The sequence below is a fragment of the Zingiber officinale genome, chromosome 8A (genome assembly GCF_018446385.1).
Source record: "Zingiber officinale cultivar Zhangliang chromosome 8A, Zo_v1.1, whole genome shotgun sequence".
NCBI lineage: Eukaryota > Viridiplantae > Streptophyta > Magnoliopsida > Zingiberales > Zingiberaceae > Zingiber > Zingiber officinale.
Window position 1 is genome coordinate 31,010,997 of NC_056000.1, and position 21,806 is coordinate 31,032,802.

A 21,806-nucleotide genomic window follows, 5' to 3' on the forward strand; every position below is an offset into this window, starting at 1 on the left:
TTTTAGCTGCTTTAGACAAAATAATATCATCATTTTTTTTGCATAACTCTTATTGAAAATTGACCAATTCTAGAAAATTGCCTCGGCGGTGAGAATTGGACGACTCATCATGTCCTCTAAATGCACAACATTACAATGCTAGCCACCACACAGCTCTTATGGAAGTCTTTAAAAGCAATCGATTTTGCTTTACCACTTTTTTTACACATGAATTATTTTTCTATCAATATGCTGAGAAATATTTTTCAAACTCTCTCATTTTTTATAGCATCACTATGAGTGAATTAATTTCTCCTTCATGTCTTTTCAATGAACATTTTTGACAATTCACTCTTTTCCAATTTTTAATCCTTTAACAATCAATTTATTTAGTTGTGAATATGAAATGTCACAGAAATAGCATGGAAAACAAAATGTACTTTCCTTTGATTCAGAAAAACTCAGGCCATGAAAATTGTATAAACCAAGAAGATTGGAAACTAGCGTCTTTGTTGCTTAAAATCAACAAAAGAATATTTATAAATAGGTTAATAGGGTCACATATCAACATATTCTCTTTTAATCTCATCTTGTTTATCACATGGACATTGCCAAATTGCAATTTGTTTTTCAAGATCTTGCTCATAATATGGGTTATTGCTTTCTATTATATCTATCACTTCATGATCAAGTTTCGTTTTTTTTTTGTTTCCAATGTAGACTTTGGGTTTGAAGGATAAGGATCATTTGGAACACTTGGATTATTGGTTGATTGATCATTATCTTTTTGAGAGAAATATTCGTTGATTTGTAAATTTGCCTATCATTACAAACATAAAAAAACAATTTAAAAAATGTTAAATAAAAATTACTTACAGCATAAATCAAATCTCAAGTTCTCCAAATGATATCAAATCAACTATTTCATCTTCCATAATTGAACACAAATGAGAGGAAAATAATTTATCAACCTCAACAAAAAATTTAAAAAAAAAAACACATATACATAAACACACGAACAAAATATCAAGCATTTTGGTCCTAAAATGATAAAATATAAATTCATAATTACATACCTAAAGGCAGCTGAAGATTAATTTTCAAGTAGAAGACTGAAAACTATTATTGAAAGAAAGAATAAGTAAAAAACAATACGAAAACATAAATCAAAAAGAAAAAGAAAAGCAACAGGAAAAGGAAAAAAGAAAAGTAAAAGGAAAAAAAATAGTAATTAATTATGCATATGAAGTTAAGAGAAAGACAACCTTAGATAACACGATTTGGTGAAGGTCAAAGAAGCTGAAAAGATAGAAATAATGAACTGAACGATTGAAGTGTAGATTTTGTTTTTGATGATAATTAATTATTGGGCTTTACCTATATTAAATTTTTTTAATTGGAGGGTTTGTTGGACTTAATCTTAAATCTAAACATCTCCTCTGTCTCATTCTCGATGATTGACGTTCTCCTTATTTCAAAATTAAATCATCCATGTCTCACTTCATTTCTTAGTGTCATCCATGTCTTGGTCTTGGTCGTCGACATCGTCCAAGACCTCTGTAACTGACATACTCTCTATCTCGTCCTTAGATCCAGCATCATCCTACCTTAGCATTGAATCCCGACTTCATTTATTCTCAAAGTCATTCAACATCAACACCATTTCCTCATCTCCTTAGCCTCAGATCAAGCACACACCCCACACGGCCTAAAAGCACATGAGGGATATGTAGACATGGAGGTAGTGTAACTGCCTCCTCAATGAGACCATTTCTCCATGAATATTCCAAAATACGCGACATCGAATGGATGAAAAAGCGATTAAGGGAATGTCAGATCTGGTGCCCTCTTTCAAATACGTGGTATTTGGTGAATGAAGATGCAACTAACAACTATTAGATATGATCCCCTCACTTGCTAATACGAGGATGATGAAGGAGAACACAACACAATGTTTGACGTAAGGATGCTATTCTGACAACTATATAAACCTTAAAGAAGGTAATGGCAAAGGACTCGGGATTCTGGAGCCTCTTCGTCACTACTAAGTTCTTTTTCTTCATTCTAGTATAATACCTTAAGCAAATCATTATTTAAGCGACAGAGTGGACTGTCGGGATCCATCTCTGATGTCATTCTAATCCTCTGTTAAAGTGCATTTAAGGTCCTTCTCATACTCTTCACCGACGATCTCTGAGGAGTATGCATGTCAACTCATTTGTTGACTATATATATACACACACACACGAAACTGATATCCTACGTATTGCACAGTGCGCGATTGTGCATATAGAAATTGAGAAAAGAAAAAAACTAGTCATATTATTGAATCCAAAATTGATGATTGGAAATACAGAGTATAAGGTCTTTATATAGTTTAGTTAAGAAATCCTAAACTCTAAATATAAAAAGGGAAAAGATCAAATTACCCTAAAAGCTATAAACAAATAAATATATATAATCCAACATCCCCCCTCAAACTCACGATGCTACAGCCAGAAGCATTGATAGTTTGTCAGATAAGAAACGAAAGCGTGAAGCAAAATGTGACTTGGTAAACATATCAGTAATCTGTAGCTTTGAAGGAACAAAAGGCAATGTGATGGTATCAATCTGAATATAGTGACGAGTAATGTGACAATCAATTTCAATATATTTCGTCCACTCATGAACAATTGAATTACGTGTAATTTGAATAGCAATGTGATTATCATAATAGAACGAAGTAGGTTGATGAAGAGAAATACTCATATCCGCAAGCAACCAATGCAACCAAACTATCTCACAAGTAGTTGAGGTCATGATACGATACTCAGCTTTTGTGGAAGATCTATAAATAACATCTTGCTTCTTACTCTTCCAAGAAATGAGGGAATCATCAAGAAAAACATAGAAGCCAGTGGTAGATTTACGATCCATAGGATCACTAGCCCAATTCGCATTAGAGTATGCACGCAGTTCAAGAGATAAAGTAGAAGGAAATAAAAGACTTTGAAATTGAGTGCCCCAGAGATACTTGAGAATACAAAGAATAGCAACCCAATGAATTGTAGTTGGTGCAGCGACAAATTTACTAACCACATGAACGGTATACTCAATATCTGAACGAATTACAGTGAGATAAACCAAGCTTCCAACAATAGTTATGTACAAACTAGGATCCGACAAAGGTGAGTCATCAGATGGAGAATATTGAGCATTAATCTTAATAGGAGTATCAACGACTCTATTATCAGTAAGACGAGCACACTCAAATAGATCAAATATATACTTTGACTGGGATAAAAGATAACCTTTCAGGGAATAAGCAATCTTAATACCCAAAAAGTAGTGTAGTATACCCAAGTCTTTCATAGCAAAATGACGAGCCAACTCAGACTTTAGGGAATCATTCCATTAGAATCATCACTAGTAATAATTATGTCATCAACATATAATGATAAAAGAATATATGACCTACACTTATACATCTAACAAACAATGCTGAATCATGATTACTATGATGAAAACCAAGCGAAGTAATCATTGTAGAGAACTTCTCAAACCAAGCACGAGGTGCTTGTTTAAGACCATAAAATGCTTTACAAAGCCTGCAAACTTCACCAAGTTGATGTGAAATACCAGGAGGATGTGTCATATAAACTTCTTCATGAAAATCACCATTTAGAAATGCATTCTTTGTTGGAGCAATCCCAATGGTCCGTGAGACCATGTGTTTTAGTGTTTGGGCAAAGGGTTTAAGTTAGGTTCACCCTTGTTAATTGATATGTGTACTTGAGTTGTGCAAGACTGCAGGATACACATGTGACTCAGGTTGACGGCTTCGGGTCCGGTGAAGGATGGAGCATCCGAGGAATCGTGGACAAGGCAGCGAGGACAAGGGTCGAGGGAAGCGACTTCGAGGCATACGCGAAGGATGGCATTGGGGACGAGCCACGGGCTTGAATACATCCGAGGGACGAGAGCCAAAGGAAGTAGACTTGAAGATAAGAGGTCAAGGCTGTAAAGAAGCGTCAAGTGAGTCATAAGGGTGAGGGTTCGAGTGCTGAGAGATTGTACTCAGGGTAAAATCCTAGATTTAAGGTTTTACTGTAGCAGTCATTGTAGCAATCACTGTAGCAGTACTTTAGTGTTACTGTAGCAGTCGACTGCATGTTTTAGCAGTCGACTAGTGCAGTTGACCGTGCAGTTGACTGAGAGCGAACAGAATGCTTCTGTTCATTCGGTCAGTGTGGAACAGTCGACTGGTATCGAGTCATTGGGATGTAACGGTCGAATTTCCACAGAGGACAGTCGACTGCATGTTTTAGTAGTCGACTAGTAGGCGGGGTTTTCAAGTTGCGGCATATATAACCAAGGCTTGGAAGCTTGGTTATCTCTGACGAAATTGGACTTGGTTAAAGTCTAATTAGTAGTCTTTTGTGCGCAAGAGATCTTTGTGTGACAAGAGGTCTTGGTTGGAGTTGTGGTGAGGTTTCTCCACCCACAAGGAGGTTGAGCTAGCCGAAGTTTGCCAAGGACTAATCCACTGACTGATTAAGGGATCGTCTATCTTACGGACACGCCGTGGAGTAGGAGCAAGTTATCTCCGAACCACGTAAACGAACATGTTAGCAGTTTGCATCTCTTCCTTTGTATTTATCTTTCATATTTGTATTTGTGGTTATATTCTTTGTTTTCCGCTGTGCACTAACGAATACGTAGGAAGCGAGTATTTGGGGGTGCCGTCTATCCAACCCTCCTTCAAGACGACCACCGATCCCCCTACAAGTGGTATCATAGCGTGGTTCGCACTTCACCGGACTAATCGTCGAGAAGAGCAACTACAAGAAGATGACTGGCTTGATTGAACCTCCAAAGTTTAAAGGAGGAAGCCTTGGGGACATCACATTTTGGATGATGAAGATGGAAGTCTTCTTCGACACGGATTGAGACACCATGATGGTGATCAAGGACCCGTTCGAAGTCCCAAGAGACAAGAAAGTGAAGAGACTCTGACCACGTCATTGGACAGAGGAGCAAACCTCACGATCAAAGGCAAATGATGAGGTAATATCTACGTTAATTGATATTTTACCTAATGACATGATGAGTCGTGTAGGTAAATACGAGAATGCCTACAATTTGTGGAGCAAAGTGAATTAGATGGTTCTAGGGGAAGAACCTAAACCTACAGAAGAAGAAGAAGAACCCAAGGAGATGGGTTTAATTGCTCAAGTTGAGGTGAAGCAAACGGAAGTTGAGTCATGCTCAACATCCTAGGAGGAGAAGGAAGATGAGGCATCATCTACATCCTCAAGAATTGAAGAAAATTACAAGGCAAGTGAAGAAGAAGAAGAGGTCTTGGAAGTGGTCAATCTAGCAAGCACCTCCATCGAAGTGAAGTCAAAGGACCACATAATTTGCTTCGGGTGTAATGAGAAGGGACATTACAAGAGTAGGTGTCCAATGGGTAAGAAGAAGGTAAATCCTAAACTCGTTCAAGTTAATTTAAACACTAACAAGGGTTGTAGGAATGAAGAAGCCCAAAGAAGGAGAATGTGCATCGTATGCTTCACATATGGGGAGAAGGGACACTACCACACAAAATGTCCAAAGAAGAGGGAGATCAAGAAGCTTGTGCATTTAAAGAAGTGTGAGAAGAAGAAGAGGAGCTTAAATCAAGGGGGAGCTTCAAGGGTAAGGGAAGTATATCCTAACTTGAAGTTTAATTCAAATTTAAACTCCTCCATTCATGTTAGAAATAATTCTTATTATTTGCCCATGCATAACTTCGGTTTTAGATATCATGATAGAAGTAGAGTTAAGGTAGATCAAAACCCTAAGGCACTCATTCATGATAAATCTAGAAACATTAGACCTAAGGAGACCCAAGGCATAAATCCCAAGAATGGGAGACATATGCCTAGAAAAATGGGTAGATCTAGGAATATCCATGGTGGACATGTTGACTCTAGGTTTATGAACCTAGAAAGGGGACATCAAGCTTGGAAGGCAAAGCTTGATCGTTTGGAGAAAACCCTAGAAAGATTTAATGTTGGATCTAAGGGTTTAGGTATGGTGTTGCGTAGCCAAAAACCCAACAATGATAGATCGAGTTTGGGATACCGATCTAGTGTCTCAAAGGATAAGGGAAAGTCGTATGCTAGGGTTGCATATGATTATAGCAAGGAGAAGTCAATAAATGGCAAGAGAAAGTCATTTAATGGTAAAGAGAAATTAACCAAGGACAAGGTGTCCAAGGTTAAGAAAGTTAGGTTTGTAGGCCAAGTGTCACCGGAGGTGCACCAATGTGACCTAGCTATTGTGGATGAGTCACCTAGGGAGGTGGCTAAGGCTAAGGGCTCTAGGGAGAGCTCTAAGAATCAATTTGGGGCCCATGGCCAATGGATCTCAAGTGGATTTTACTTGGGAGTCTAGGCTAGGTCATGGAATGTGCCAAGTGGTTTGGAGACGGACTTGAGTCTCAAACCTAGGGAATTGGCACACATGGGTTGTGTTTCATGCTTGGAAATATGACATTGGGGTCATATAGCATAATAATTGGTTTTGGATGTATAGATGTCATATAAACCAATGCTAGGGACGCATTGTGGTTTAGTATGGGCAAATACATCAAGAGGAAGCCAAAACTAGGACTTTAGGTCAAAGTTCAATTGAACTTTTTAGCTAGTTTTATGTTTTGTATCAATCTTAGGATTTGTGATAAATATATTTTTATATATATTTTTTCCCAAGTAGAGATTGATAAAATTACCTCTCCATAAAATTTGAGAATATTTGGAGGTCTGTGGAATTTCTGGCGCATTTTTGAAGTTGGTCAGAAAAGATTCATTTTTACATGAATAGTGTACCAGTCGACTGATATAGTTAGCAGTCGACTGGTAACAGTATTTTTGAGCACAGAATGGTTCTGTAAGCTCGTTTTAGTTAGAGCAGTCGACTGGTACTTGTTGTAGTCGACTGATACAAGTCTGAAACTGTTTTCAGCACTAGATTTTGACCGTGTCAGCTCGCGTAGGTGTATGAGATCCATGGAGGGATGAATACATGAGCTTAGGGTCAATTTTGATGATAAGTTTTCAACAATTGAGATATTGTTAGAGAACTTTTTGGATGTTAGGCAAAGGGAGAGAAGTAAGGTTTAGTTGGGAAAACTTGAAAGTGCCTTTACGTAGGGGGAGCCTTGCGATAGGTTCTTAAAAAACCCTGTGGTAAAATCCTATCTCATTGGAGAGCATAGGTGTAGGGGGAGCCTTGGGATAGGTTCCGATGCATGTTGCATTTTGTTTCGGCCATGTAAGTCCAAGTGTATAGCTTTGGCAACATAAGTCCATTCGGAGGTGTAAGTCCAAGTGTGTAACCTTAGCCACGTAAGTCCATTTGTTATTTAGCATGTTTATTTGCTATTTGTTTTCCCTAACTTAAACGTATTGCCAAACATCAAAAAGGGGGATATTGTTGGAGCAATCCCAATGGTCCGTGAGACCATGTGTTTTGGTGTTTGGGCAAAGGGTTTAAGTTAGGTTCACCCTTGTTATTTGATATATGTACTTGAGTTGTGTAGGATTGCAGGATACACATGTGACTCAGGTTGACGGCTTCGAGTCCGGTGAAGGATGGAGCATCCGAGGAATCGTGGACAAGGCAGCGAGGACAAGGGTCGAGGGAAGCGACTTCGAGGCATACGCGAAGGATGACATTGGGGACGAGCCACGGGCTTGAATGCATCCGAGGGACGAGAGCCAAAGGAAGTAGGTTTGAAGGCAAGAGGTCAAGGTTGTAAAGAAGCGTCAAGTGAGTAGGGTGAGGGTCCGAGTGCTGAGAGATTGTACTCGGAGTAAAATTCTTAAATATATGGTTTTACTGTAGCAATCACTATAGCAGTATTATAGCAATCACTGTAGCAATACTGTAGCAATCGACTGCATGTTTTAGCAGTCGACTGGTGTAGTCGACCGTGCAGTCGACTGGGAGCTAACAGAATACTTCTTTTCATTCGGTCAGTGTGGAGCAGCCGACTGCTAGTTTTAGTAGTCGACTGGTATCGAGACGTTGAGATGTAACGGTCGAATTTCCACAGAGGGCAGTCGACTGGTAGGCGGGGTTTTCAAGTCGCGACCTATATAACCAAGTCTTGAAAGCTTAGTTATCTCTGACGAAATTGGACTTGGTTAAAGTCTAATTAGTAGTCTTTTGTGCCCAAGTGATCTTTGTGTGCCAAGAGGTTTTGGTTGGAGTTGTGGTGAGGTTTCTCCACCCACAAGGAGGTTGAGCTAGCCGGAGTTTGCCGGGAACTAATCCACCGACGAATTAAGTGATCGTCCACCTTAGGGGCACGCCGTGGAGTAGGAGAAAGTTATCTCTGAACCACGTAAACGAACGTGTTAGCGGTTTGCATCTCTTCCTTTGTATTTAGCTTTCATATTTGTATTCGTGGTTGTATTCTTTGTTTTTCGCTGTGCACTAACGAATATGTAGGAAGCGAGTATTTGGGGGTGACGTCTATCCAACCCCCCTTCAAGACGGCCACCGATCCCCCTACATTCTTGACATCCATCTAAGATATTCTCTATCGACGAATAGAAGCAAAAGCAATCAGAGTACGAACAGTCATCATTTTTGCAACAGGAGCAAATATTTTCTCATAATTCATGTCATACTCCTGAAAATAACCTTTGGTAATAAGAAGAACGTTGTATCGCTCGATAGATTCATCAGATTTAGTTTTGATCTTATATATCCAACGATAACTAATAGTGTATTTTCCTAGTGGCAACGGAACCAAATCTCATGTATGAGTTTGATGCAAAGCAGTTAGTTCCTCAACCATAGTACTTTGTCAAAGTGGATTACAAATAGCTTTTCTATAGGATACAGGCTCAGAAAGACAATGAATAAATGCAACAAATGAAGCAAAAGAATGAGAATAAAAAAATCTGGCAGTTTAATAGACTTACGAATACGAGTGGATCGACGACGGTGGAGAGAAGGATCATCCGTAACCTCAGGAGATGATTGGGTAGTGGCAGAAGGAGGAGCATGTGGAACGGATATCTCAGGAACCAAAGTACCAGATTCAATTGACCTACCAGTAGGAGCTGTGGGTAAAACTTCCTCAGTGTTAGTATTAAAAGGATCAATACAAAGTAAATCTGACTTTGTCATATTATGCAAACTAACTGAAATAGAAAAGAATGGAATATGCTCAAGAAACACAACATGATGAGAGACATACAATTTTGACTAACGGGATCAAAGCAACGATATCCTTTTTAAGTAACAACATAACCCAAAAAGACACAGAGAGCAGACTGAGAGGCTAATTTATTACGCTCGACATATGGACAAAGGACAAAGTAACTACAACCAAAAATACACAAAGAGGAATAGAGAGGAGCATGCCCATACAATTTTTCAAAAGGTGACAAACCTAAATTGTGTGAAGTTGGAATTCTATTAATCACGTGAAAAGCGGTAAGGATTACTTCCCCCCAAAAGGTACTAGGAACACTAGCAGACAATAAAAATGAAAGGGATGTTTCAACAAGATGCTTATGTTTTCGTTCAGCCACACCATTCTGTTCAGGAGTATCTGTACAAGAGGTTTGATGAATAGTACCATCAAAAGCAAGTAATTGTGAAAAATGATTCGAAGTGCATTCACTGTTGGGACCGAAATGTAGCTAGAGGGGGGGTGAATAGCTCGTCGCGTGCTAGGTGCTCGTCGTTGCTTGTTTCTTTGATGGTGTGCAACGAAAATACAAGAAACAAAAACATACAATGCTAACACTAAAGGATTTACTTGGTATCCACCTCACAAGAGGTGACTAATCCAAGGATTCACACACGCACGCACCCTCCACTAATAAAACACTCCTTTACGGTAACTACCGAAGGAGGAGAAGCCCTACAAGACTCTCAATACAAGAAGAAAGAAAAAGGGCAGTAAAGAACAAGCAAAAGCTTACAAGAAGTGCAATAAAAACCCTAACCCTAACTTCTCTTCTTCGCCTCTTGACTTGGACAAAACTTCCAAGAATCTTCAAGATCTGGCGTGGAGAGCTCTGTGGAGAAGCTGTGGAGTCGCCTGTGAAGATCGGAGCTGTATACGTGAAGTTCTGAGATGAATCGGTGAAGCGCTACAGAAGGAATCGAACGTCCGCAGCTAAATATGACACCAACGGTAGGATCTCGATCGATTGGAACGCTCCCAATCGATCGGGGAGGCTTTGGATCGATTGACCGATCGATCCAGAGCGCCTCTGTGCTCTCTAGAATAGCCTAGATCGATCGATCGATCGATCCAGGGCTTATTGCACGAAATCGCGCCTCTCAATCGATCGACTGATCGATTGGGAGCTCTGGATCGATCGCCCGATCGATCCAAAGGGGCTCTGTTCGTGCGACACTTCTCCCCAATCCACTGATCGATTGGGATAATGCCTGTCGCGGGGACTCACCCGATCGATCGGTCGATCGATTGGGCATGATCCAATCGATCGGCTAATCGATCCAGATCTTAGTTTTTGCCCAAAACCAAGTCCAAAGCCCCCTAAACCAACATCCAGTCAACCATGACTTGTTAGTAATATAAAACCTAGCATTTGATCACCCTTGACCAGCTAGGACTCTCTCACCAAGTGTCTGGTCAATCCCTTTGACCCACTTGGACTTTTCTCCTCTTGCCAAGTATCCGGTCAATCCCTTTGACCCACTTGGACTTTTCTCCTCTTGCCAAGTATCCGGTCAATCCCTTTGACCTACTTGGACTTTTCTTCCTCGTGCCAAGTATCCGGTCAATCCCTTTGACCTACTTGGACTTTCACCATATGTCTGGTCAACCTTGACCCATCTGGATTTCCCCGTGCCTGGCTTCACTCACCAAGACTTCCCTTCTGCCTAGTTTCACTCACTAGGACTTCTCTTCTGCCTGACTTCACTCACCAGGTCTTTCACCTAGCTTCACTTACTAGGATTTTCACCTGGCTTCACTCACCAGGTCTTTCACCTAGCTTCACTCACTAGGATTTTCACCTGGCTTCACTCACCAGGATTTTCACCTGGCTTCACTCACCAGGATTTTCCTCTACCTGGCTTCACTCACCAGGACCTTCCTCTGCCTGGTTTCACTCACCAGGACTTCCTTTGCCTACCCTCCAAGTTAGGACTTTCACCTGGCTTCACTCACCAGGATTTTCCAGTCAAGTATCCGGTCAACCTTGACCTACTTGACTCTCCATCACAATCTCCACACATGAACAATTGCACCTGCAATCTCCATGTGTTGTCTACATGTATTGTCAAACATGTATTGTCAACATGTATTGTCAAACCATCAAAACATAAACATTAAGACTCGAGCTTGACCCAATTCAAGCTCAGTCAAACTAGGTCAACCTTGACCTAGGGAATATTGCACCAACAATCTCCCAACAATCTCCCCCTTTTTGATATTTGACAATACCTTCTTTAAGTTAGGCTAATCCCATAGCCTAAACCTCCTTCATGCCACTAGGTAATGAAGGCATAAGTTAAACTCTTCATTCTCCTCCTAAGAGGGCAAACTCCCTCTTAGATAATGAAGTCCTAACTTAAATCCTACATTTCTCCCCTTATTGGCACACATCAAAACAAACTCTCCTCCTAAAGAGTTACTCAATGTTATTCACAACTTCACTCGTTGTGATCAACCCAATAATGAAAGTCTCATACCTTTCATTTTCCCTTAACCCTACATTCTTCCTCAATGTAGACAAATGCCCATCCTTGAGCATTTTAACTTAAACAATGAAGATATCCACTCTCCATTGTAAACAAATGCTCAACCTTGAGCATTTTTACTAAAGAAGGTTAATCACCTTCCAAGGTGTATGAAAAATAATTTTCATGTTCTTAAAGAGTAACTCTCCCTAAAGACATGGTCGTGAACTTCTATCATTGCACCAACAATGACTTGGAATCCCTAAACCTTTAGGAAACCCAAATTTAGAAGTTTGAGGTTCAAAAATTCAATATTGAAACCAAACCTCAACTTAAACTTCAATTTAGTCTTCCTCAACCAATCCATCCTTGTTTTCAACATGAAAACACCCTTTTTATGTATACAAATGTATTTTGAGGGGTTAGGAATGGTTACCTAGACTATACTTGGTTTGGAATGCTGAAATCAGGCTTTCCCAGCCAAAATCAGTTTCCTCAATCGATTGGAGTTGGGTCCCAATCGATTGAACCAGCTTGAATCGATCCACTGATCAATTCAGGAGGGCTGGATCGATCCGTGGATCGATCCAGGAAGCTTCTGTTAGCGAGAAGCTTGCTCTCAATCGATCACCCGATCGATTGAGACCCTTCAATTGATCGGGTGATCGATTGAATGCCTGATAGTTCTGAAATTCACTTGCGGTGAATTTCAGAAACTCCCCAAAAATTCCCTAAAGTTCTAAAAATCATGAAAATTTGTGTAGACACTATTTAGGGTATATAGTATCATGGAAAAATAGTTTTCTAAGAAAATATTTTATATTTTCAAAGATTGACACAAACTTGAAAACTTGTAAAAACTTTAGTGTTTTCTTCAAGTTTGTATTCAACTATTCAATGATGATTACTATCAAAAGATAGCCTTCACCAAGGTTTTTCAAAAACATTTTAAAATAATTTTCAAAACCAATATCCAACCATGTTCCTTGGGTTCAATGCACATGACTTGTACATTAGCTTTCCCAATGATTGGAAAACACATAACTATGTGTTTTGATGAACTTAAAACTCAAAAGAATGCACTAAATCAACATCTTGAATTTTGTTCATCATCATAACATCTCACTTGTATTTAATGTGCACTAAAACACATACAAGTCACCTTATGGGTCTTTGTGAGATGTAAAGTTTGGTTTTGTCCTAATCTAGGAATCATGTGTAGGACCGTTGGGCCGGCTAGAGGGGTTGGTAAATAACCTGTCAATTAAAAACAAACAACCCTTCCTCGAACGATTAAGCTAACACTTGTAAAATGAATTAAGCAGATAAATAAGAGCATAAAATAAAAGACGAGGCACCAGATGTTTACTTGGTTACAACCGATGTGGTTGTTAATCCAAGGAAAATTAAGCTCAAAAACTCCTTCAGGCGGAGAAGCCTCTTACAGCGTTTAGGCACAGAAAACAGAAGCTTAACTACAACTAAAGCATACAAGTGTTTGGAAATAGAATGATCGTGATTATTGAAAAGCTTCTGGACCAAGGCTATATTTATAGCCTTGGTCGGGGCGCCTGGATGGGTTCCGGGCGCCCTCGGGGGGATAAAATTTATCCCCCAACGGTTGGATCGAGTCAAAGCTCGATCCTGTGAAAAAGTCCCTTCCGGGCGCCCCGGATGGTTCCGGGCGCCCCGGACAGCTCCGGGCGCCCCGGATAGTTCCGGGCGCCCTGGAGCCAAAAGTCAACCCAGTTGACTTTTGGTCCGTGCTCTCTTCTTTGGTTCAGCTCGCCTCTGGTCCGGGTCTTTCTGCTCCGGCTCCGCTTACTTGGGTGATCTCTGCCATCCGGAATAGGGCTTATCCGAACCCATCTTCCGGTCTTCTCGAGCGTGCTTCCCTCCGGCTTCTCGTCCCTCGGAATTACCGCGTGTCCCTTCTCGTCCACCAGCGTACTCATCCGCAGACTTCGTCCCTCGGTCGCACCCCGTGCCGACCTTCCTGCTAGCTGCGTCTCTTGCTTCCCGAGCAATCTTCCGCTCCGGCTTTCGTACCTCGGAACCACCGCGCACACTTCCTTCTCGTCCGCCGGTGTACTCTTCCGCAGCACCTCGTCCCTCGGACGCACTGCGTGTCGTCCTTCTCGCTAGCTGCGTCTTCCGCTCGAGTACCTGTGCTCCTAAGCTCCTGCACACTTAGACACAAGGTTAAATACAACGCAGGACCTAACTTAACTTGTTGATCACACCAAAACAACCTTGGGGTTCCAACAATCTCCCCCTTTTTGGTGTGATCAACCTGTGTTAAGCTAGGGTCGACACAGATATAAAATAAAATTAAGTCAATTAACTTAATTTGCAATTTAAGTGCACAAGGGTAGAAAATTAGATTTCAAAAAAAAATTTAATTTTCAATATTTCTACCTCCCCCTAGACTTATACTTTCTCTTCTCCCCCTTTGATCACAATAAAAAATGGGGTTTAAAAAAAAGCAATCTAAGGGTTAAAGATTTAGAAAAAAATATCTCTAAATCAAATCAAAAAAAAAATTCTAAGTCATTAAGAGCAATTTCGAGAATCTTTGAAAATTTTACAATAATTTTCACAAAAAAAAAATCATTCTAAGCCCAAATATTTATGCAAGAAAATTTATCAGAATTGATAACGTAAAAAAAATTTTCTTTGCATTTATTTAATTGTTGTTCTAATGCTCTTTATCAACAGGATTTAAATTTCCATTTTAATTTATCAAAACTTCTTAAATCACACTGTTTCAAATTTAAAGCCACAAATATTAAACATGTAACAATTTGTATCATGTTAATTTCTATTATTTTTTGAATTTCAACTTCACAAAAATATTCAAATAGCATAAATTCTAACTTGATAAAATTCCTCAATAATATAAAAAAATCTTTCGGCAATGTGCAAAATTCGTTTGAAAGAATTTTTTCTAATTTGCCAGAATTTTTTAATAATAGATTTCTTAATCCGAAAATATTTTTCGATGAATCAATTTCTAATTCATAAAACTTTTTCAATAAAGTAACTTGTAATTCCAAATTTTTAGGACCAGAAAAAGTCTTCGATAATATTTCTAAGTTGCATAATTCTTTCGAAAAACTTCCTTGTGATTCACAAAAGTTTTTTAGCAAAGTTTCCAACTTGCAAAATTCTTTTGTTAAGATATTTTGAAATTCGAAGAACTCTTTCGATAATATTTCAAATTTGCAGGATAAGTTTGACAATTGATTTTCTAATATAAAAAACTCTTTCGATGATTCGCAAAAATTTTCAGGCAATTCTTCGATTGAATCATTCAATTGATCAGAGGTTCGAGTCCATACCTGACTTACCTTGTCAGTAATTGATTCTCCCCCTATCGAGTTGCTTTCTTCCGAAGATTCTCCCCCTTCATCGATCTCGGGATGTACTTCGGCTGTTGTAGTACTTACCTCGATTTCGGACTCTTCTGTCGGTGGCTCGGTGTCTATTGAGGTGTCAGCTTCTGAAGGTTCTTCGTAGAGCTGCAAGAACTTTTCCCAAAGTTCTTTTGCGCTTTCATAATCTGCGACTTTTTTGAAATCTTCCTTTGGTATTACATTCAGAAGATAATATTTTGCCCGCCCATTTGCCATAGACTCCTCACGTTGCTTTTCGTTCCAGAGGCGTAGATCGAGTCCTTCTCCGTTCGTGTTCTTTGGTTTTTCATAACCAAATTTCATTATTAAAGAAATACCAGAATCTGAGTTAAGGTATACCTCCATGTTTTGTTTCCAGATGGAAAACTCCCCCTCGAATGCAGGTGGGTAGTCGCTAGCTCCGGCCATCGTTTTTGTTGCGTCAGACGGCGGTTAGTCCTTCTGAGGCGTACTCGGCTCTGATACCACTTGTAGGACCGTTGGGCCGGCTAGAGGGGTTGGTAAATAACCTGTCAATTAAAAACAAACAACCCTTCCTCGAACGATTAAGCTAACACTTGTAAAATGAATTAAGCAGATAAATAAGAGCATAAAAGAAAAGACGAGGCACCAGATGTTTACTTGGTTACAACCGATGTGGTTGTTAATCCAAGGAAAATTAAGCTCAAAAACTCCTTCAGGCGGAGAAGCGTTTAGGCACAGAAAACAGAAGCTTAACTACAACTAAAGCATACAAGTGTTTGGAAATAGAATGATCGTGATTATTGAAAAGCTTCTGGACCAAGGCTATATTTATAGCCTTGGTCGGGGCGCCTGGATGGGTTCCGGGCGCCCTCGGGGGGATAAAATTTATCCCCCAACGGTTGGATCGAGTCAAAGCTCGATCCTGTGAAAAAGTCCCTTCCGGGCGCCCCGGATGGTTCCGGGCGCCCCGGACAGCTCCGGGTGCCCCGGATAGTTCCGGGCGCCCTGGAGCCAAAAGTCAACCCAGTTGACTTTTGGTCCGTGCTCTCTTCTCTGGTTCAGCTCGCCTCTGGTCCGGGTCTTTCTGCTCCGGCTCCGCTTGCTTGGGTGATCTCTGCCATCTGGAATAGGGCTCACCCGAACCCATCTTCCGGTCTTCTCGAGCGTGCTTCCCTCCGGCTTCTCGTCCCTCGGAATTACCGCGTGTCCCTTCTCGTCCACCAGCGTACTCATCCGCAGACTTCGTCCCTCGGTCACACCCCGTGCCGACCTTCGCGCTAGCTGCGTCTCTTGCTCCCCGAGCAATCTTCCGCTCCTGCTTTCGTACCTCGGAACCACCGCGCGCACTTCCTTCTCGTCCGCCGGTGTACTCTTCCGCAGCACCTCATCCCTCGGACGCACCGCGTGCCGTCCTTCTCGCTAGCTGCGTCTTCCGCTCGAGTACCTGTGCTCCTAAGCTCCTGCACACTTAGACACAAGGTTAAATACAACGCAGGACCTAACTTAACTTGTTGATCACAGCAAAACAACCTTGGGGTTCCAACATCATGCATATCTATCTAAACATTTTTGAATTATAGACATCCACCAAGGATGTTACTTGTTAATTAATGTCATTAGTCCTTAATAAACAAGGAATTAAAATGATGTATGATGATGTTATGGCATACATCAAAAGGAATAATTTTCAAAAGAAAATTTCCTATAACTATATGATGTATGGATGACATGACATGATATTTTTGTGTTTTTCATAATAAGGCATGAGTGCAAACACAAATACATAAATATGATGTCATGGCATTTGATGAGCAAGCAAAGCATGGCAAGTTAGCATAGATAAAATACCTAGATTACCTACCTAAGTATCCTTAACCCTTAGCTAACTTAAAATTTTAAACCATCGATTGTCCACTATTTCACAAGAAAATGTCAAAAACTAAATTTGACATTTCTTTTGCTTTTCCTAATTTGTGTCAATTTAAATTAAGCATATCCCTCAAATTTTGGCACAATTTACTCTTTTAAAGAGTAATCAATTGAGTTAAGGCTTAAATTTGCCTTTAACTTCCTAAGAACATACCAAAATCCCAACTTGATAGTTCTTATGATTTTCTCAAATTGTGTCATTTAAAATTTCATCCAATTTCTCAAAATATGACACATTTTACTCTTTCCAAGAGTAAACGCTTTATCCTTTTCATTTTCAAAGGTTAATAATAACCTTGAAAATGCTCCTTGAGTGTCAACTTCATCATAATTGAGTTAACTACCCTTCCACTTAGAGTTGACACTCTCTAACCCATCTATGGGGTAGAGAAGATGCTCCTAGGAACCCAAAACATATTGGTGCTCCTTGGATGCTCTAGGTACTCACTAGGGATAACTTCCCTAGATACCTTCCTACTGACCTTGTTTGGCTTCTTAGAAGCCTTGGTCACATTTTCTAGGTCAACCCTAGGGATTGCTTCCCTTGTGACCTTCTTTGTGACTTTCTTGGACTTCTTAGAAGTCTTAGTCACATTTGTTGCAAAAATACTCTTAGGAATAACCTCCCTAGTATTCTTGACTTGACCACTAGATCTAGGGTTTGTTCCATAACTATATGGAACTCTATGGTAAGTAGGTACATCCTTTTTGGTTTTAGGTTTGTATCCCAAACCTCTATGGCCCTTGGATGACCCTTGTTGTCCTAAACATAGATTTTGCTCATTTTGCCCTTTAAGGATATTTTCCATCCTTTTTAGGGTCTTTTCTAGTTTGTCAAGTCTTGACCTCAAGACTTAATTTTCCATCACTAAGTCCTTAGTTTTTGGTTTTCCATTAAGTCCATGAGCATTTTTGTTTCTAGGCTTGTAGCTAAAATCCTTAGAGTTCTTGCCTAAAATTCCATCTACCTTCCTAACCCTAGGTGTGATAGTTTTAGCATGGAGAGCCATGTGTTTTTCCTTAATGCTATCATGCTCTCTATTCTTATGGTAAATAACATTAAAATGATAAAGACTTGACTTAGCATGCTTTTTACCATTGTTCAAAGGAGTAGGCTCAATAAATGATACATTTCTTTTTACCTTGGAGACTCCCCCTTGAAGTGTGCTTCCTCCTTGAGCCTTGACCGCCTTCTTCCCCTTGGGACATTGACTCCGGTAATGTCCCTTTTGATTGCACAAAAAACACACAATGTGCTCCTTGCTCCTTATCCGGGAGCGGTCTCCTTGGGCTTCTCTTTGCCCTTTGGTGCCACTTGGCCCTTCTTCTTGGCCAATTTGGGGCACTTGCTCTTGTAGTGCCCTTTCCCCCTACATTCAAAACATATGATATGATTTTTATTAATAATTGACACAATTATACCTTTAGATGTAGGGGTGGCTTCTTCTCCTTTGGATATGGATGTGGAGGCTTCCTCTTGATCCGATGATGATTCTCCTCCAATAGATTTGACTCGATTTGTGGAGGTGGAAACTTCTTCATCCTCTTCTCTTCTTGACCCGGATGTGGAGACTTCTCCTTCTTCTTGATCCGGTGTCACCAAAAATTGCTCCCCCTCAATCCTAGAGGTGGAGGCTTCTTCATCTTCATCTTGTACATGGAACAAGGAGTATGCCCTCTCCTTGCCCTCTTCATTGCATTCCTTTGAAGATGAGGCTTCTTGGACTTCTTCTTCTTCGGAAGTTGAGCATCTCTCAACTTCGGAGTCCTCTTGATTTTGATCCATCGAGTCACCCTCTTTGGATTCTTCGTGATTTGGTACAGTGGAGGGGATCTCATGAATCTTTGCTAACTTGCTCCATAGCTCTTTGGCATCCTTGAATTCCCCAACTTTCTCCAATATGTTGCTCAGCAATAGATTGACCAAAAGCTTGATCACTTTGTCATTGACCTCACATCTTTGGATTTGTTCTTGGCTCCATTTGTTTTTCTCGAGAGGCTTGCCCTTGGAGTTTGTTGGAGCTTCAAATCCTTCCATGAGAGCAAACCATTGCTCTATCTCCATCATCAAGAAATTCTCGATCTTTGATTTCCAAAGATCGAAGCTTGTTGAAATAAATGATGGAGGCACCCTTGTATCGAATCCAAGCCTGTCTTGGAATTCCATTTGAAGTTGAGCTTCTTGTGATGAAGTCTTAGACTTGTAGAATTACTCCAACTTTTTCACCCTCTAGCTTTGCCCCTTCCGGCGATGATTCCGGTGAAGAGCGGCCTAGCTCTTATACCACTTGTTGGAACCGAAATGTAGCTAGAGGGAGGGTGAATAGCTCGTCGCGTGCTAGGTGCTCGTCGTTGCTTGTTTCTTTGATGGCGTGCAGCATAAATACAAGAAACAAAAACATACAACGCTAACACTTAAGGATTTACTTGGTATCCACCTCACAAGAGGTGACTAATCCAAGGATCCACACACACGCACCCTCCACTAATAAAGCACTCCTTTACGGTAACTACCAAAGGCGGAGAAACCCTACAAGACTCTCAATACAAGAAGAAAGAAAAAGGGCAGTAAAGAACAAGCAAAAGCTTACAAGAAGTGTAATAAAAACCCTAACCCTAACTTCTCTTCTTCGCCTCTTGACTTGGACAAAACTTCCAAGAATCTTCAAGATCTGGCGTGGAGAGCTCTGTGGAGAAGCTGTGGAGTTGCCTGTGAAGATCGAAGCTGTATGCGTGAAGTTCTGAGATGAATCGGTGAAGCGCTACCGAAGGAATCGAACGCCTGCAGCTAAATACGACGTTAACGGTCGAATCTCGATCGATTGGAACGCTCCCAATCGATCAGGGAGGCTTTGGATCGATTGACCGATCGATCCAGAGCGCCTCTGTGCTCTCTGGAATAGCCTGGATCGATCGATCGATCGATCCAGGGCTTATTGCGCGAAATCGCGCCTCCCAATCGATCGACTGATCGATTGGGAGCTCTGGATCGATCGCACGATCGATCCAAAGGGGCTCTGTTCGCGCGACACTTCTCCCCAATCGATCCACTGATCGATTGGGATAATGCCTGTCGCGGGGACTCACCCGATCGATCGACCGATCGATTGGGCATGATCCAATCGATTGGCTGATCGATCCAGATCTTGATTTTTGCCCAAAACTAAGTCCAAAGCCCCCTAAACCAACATCCAGTCAACCATGACTTGTTGGTAACATAAAACCTAGCATCTGATCACCCTTGACCAGCTAGGACTCTCTCACCAAGTGTCTGGTCAATCCCTTTGACCCACTTGGACTTTTCTCCTCTTGTCAAGTATCCGGTCAATCCCTTTGACCTACTTGAACTTTTCTTCCTCGTGCCAAGTATCCGGTCAATCCCTTTAACCTACTTGGACTTTCACCATATGTCTGGTCAACCTTGACCCATCTGGATTTCCCCGTGCCTGGCTTCACTCACCAGGACTTCCCTTCTGCCTAGCTTCACTAACTAGGACTTCTCTTCTGCCTGGCTTCACTCACCAGGTCTTTCACCTAGCTTCACTCACTAGGATTTTCACCTGGCTTCACTCACCAGAATTTTCACCTGGCTTCACACACCAGGATTTTCCTCTACCTGGCTTCACTCACCAGGACTTTCCTCTGCCTGGCTTCACTCACCAGGACTTCCTTTGCCTACCCTCCAAGTTAGGAATTTCACCTGGCTTCACTCACCAGGATTTTCCAGTCAAGTATCAAGTCAACCTTGACCTACTTGACTCTCCATCACAATCTCCACACATGAACAATTGCACCTGCAATCTCTATGTGTTGTCTACATGTATTGTCAAACATGTATTGTCAACATGTATTGTCAAACCATCAAAACATAAACATTAAGACTCGAGCTTGACCCAATTCAAGCTCAGTCAAACTAGGTCAACCTTGACCTGAGGAATATTGCACCAACAATCTCCCAACATTCACCCTCCAAATCACAATGAAAATACTTTATGACACTAGAATGTTGGGTTTTCACAAGAACTCTGAAGTTGTTGAAAATGGTTAGATAATCAGACCCGTGTTTCATAAAATAGACTCAAGTGTAATGAGTGTAATCATCAATAAACAAAACATAATACCTTGACCCCCTTTTATAGAATAGGAGAGGATCCGCACATTTCAGAATGGATAAGATCAAATGGAGCAGAAAAAAATAAAGACTTTTAGAAAATGATAAGGCAGAAAATTTGGCCAGTTTATAACCACTACAATCAGAAATATCAGAACTTTTTAAATATCCTAATATTCCTGTAAAAGTTAAAAACTGCAAATGAGATGCTGAAAAATGACCTAAATGAGAGTGCCACAAATAAAAATAAAAAAATGAATTATTCAAATGAAAAGATGATAAATCTACACTCAAAGCTACAACTTATGGTACTTTGAGTCGATCTAAAATATAGAGTCCTCCTTGCCTATGACCTGTCCTAATCAGCCTCTGAGATTATTGGTCCTGAACATAACAATTGGATGAAGAAAAAGATATTAGGTATCCAGACTCACATAATTGACTAACAGAAATAAGATTTAAAGCAAGACTCGGAATATAATAAACATCAGTAAGAGATAAACAAGATGTAACAATTGAACCGATACCTACTAATGCCATTGGAGTATCATCAGCAGTCACAATAGATATAGATGAACGGAAAGAAAAAAAATAAAAGATGATAAATTAGATGACATATGATGGGAGGCACCAAAGTCCAAAATCCATAAGGATGAAGATATGCCTGAAATAACCAGATGATGATAAACCTATATGAGAGGAAA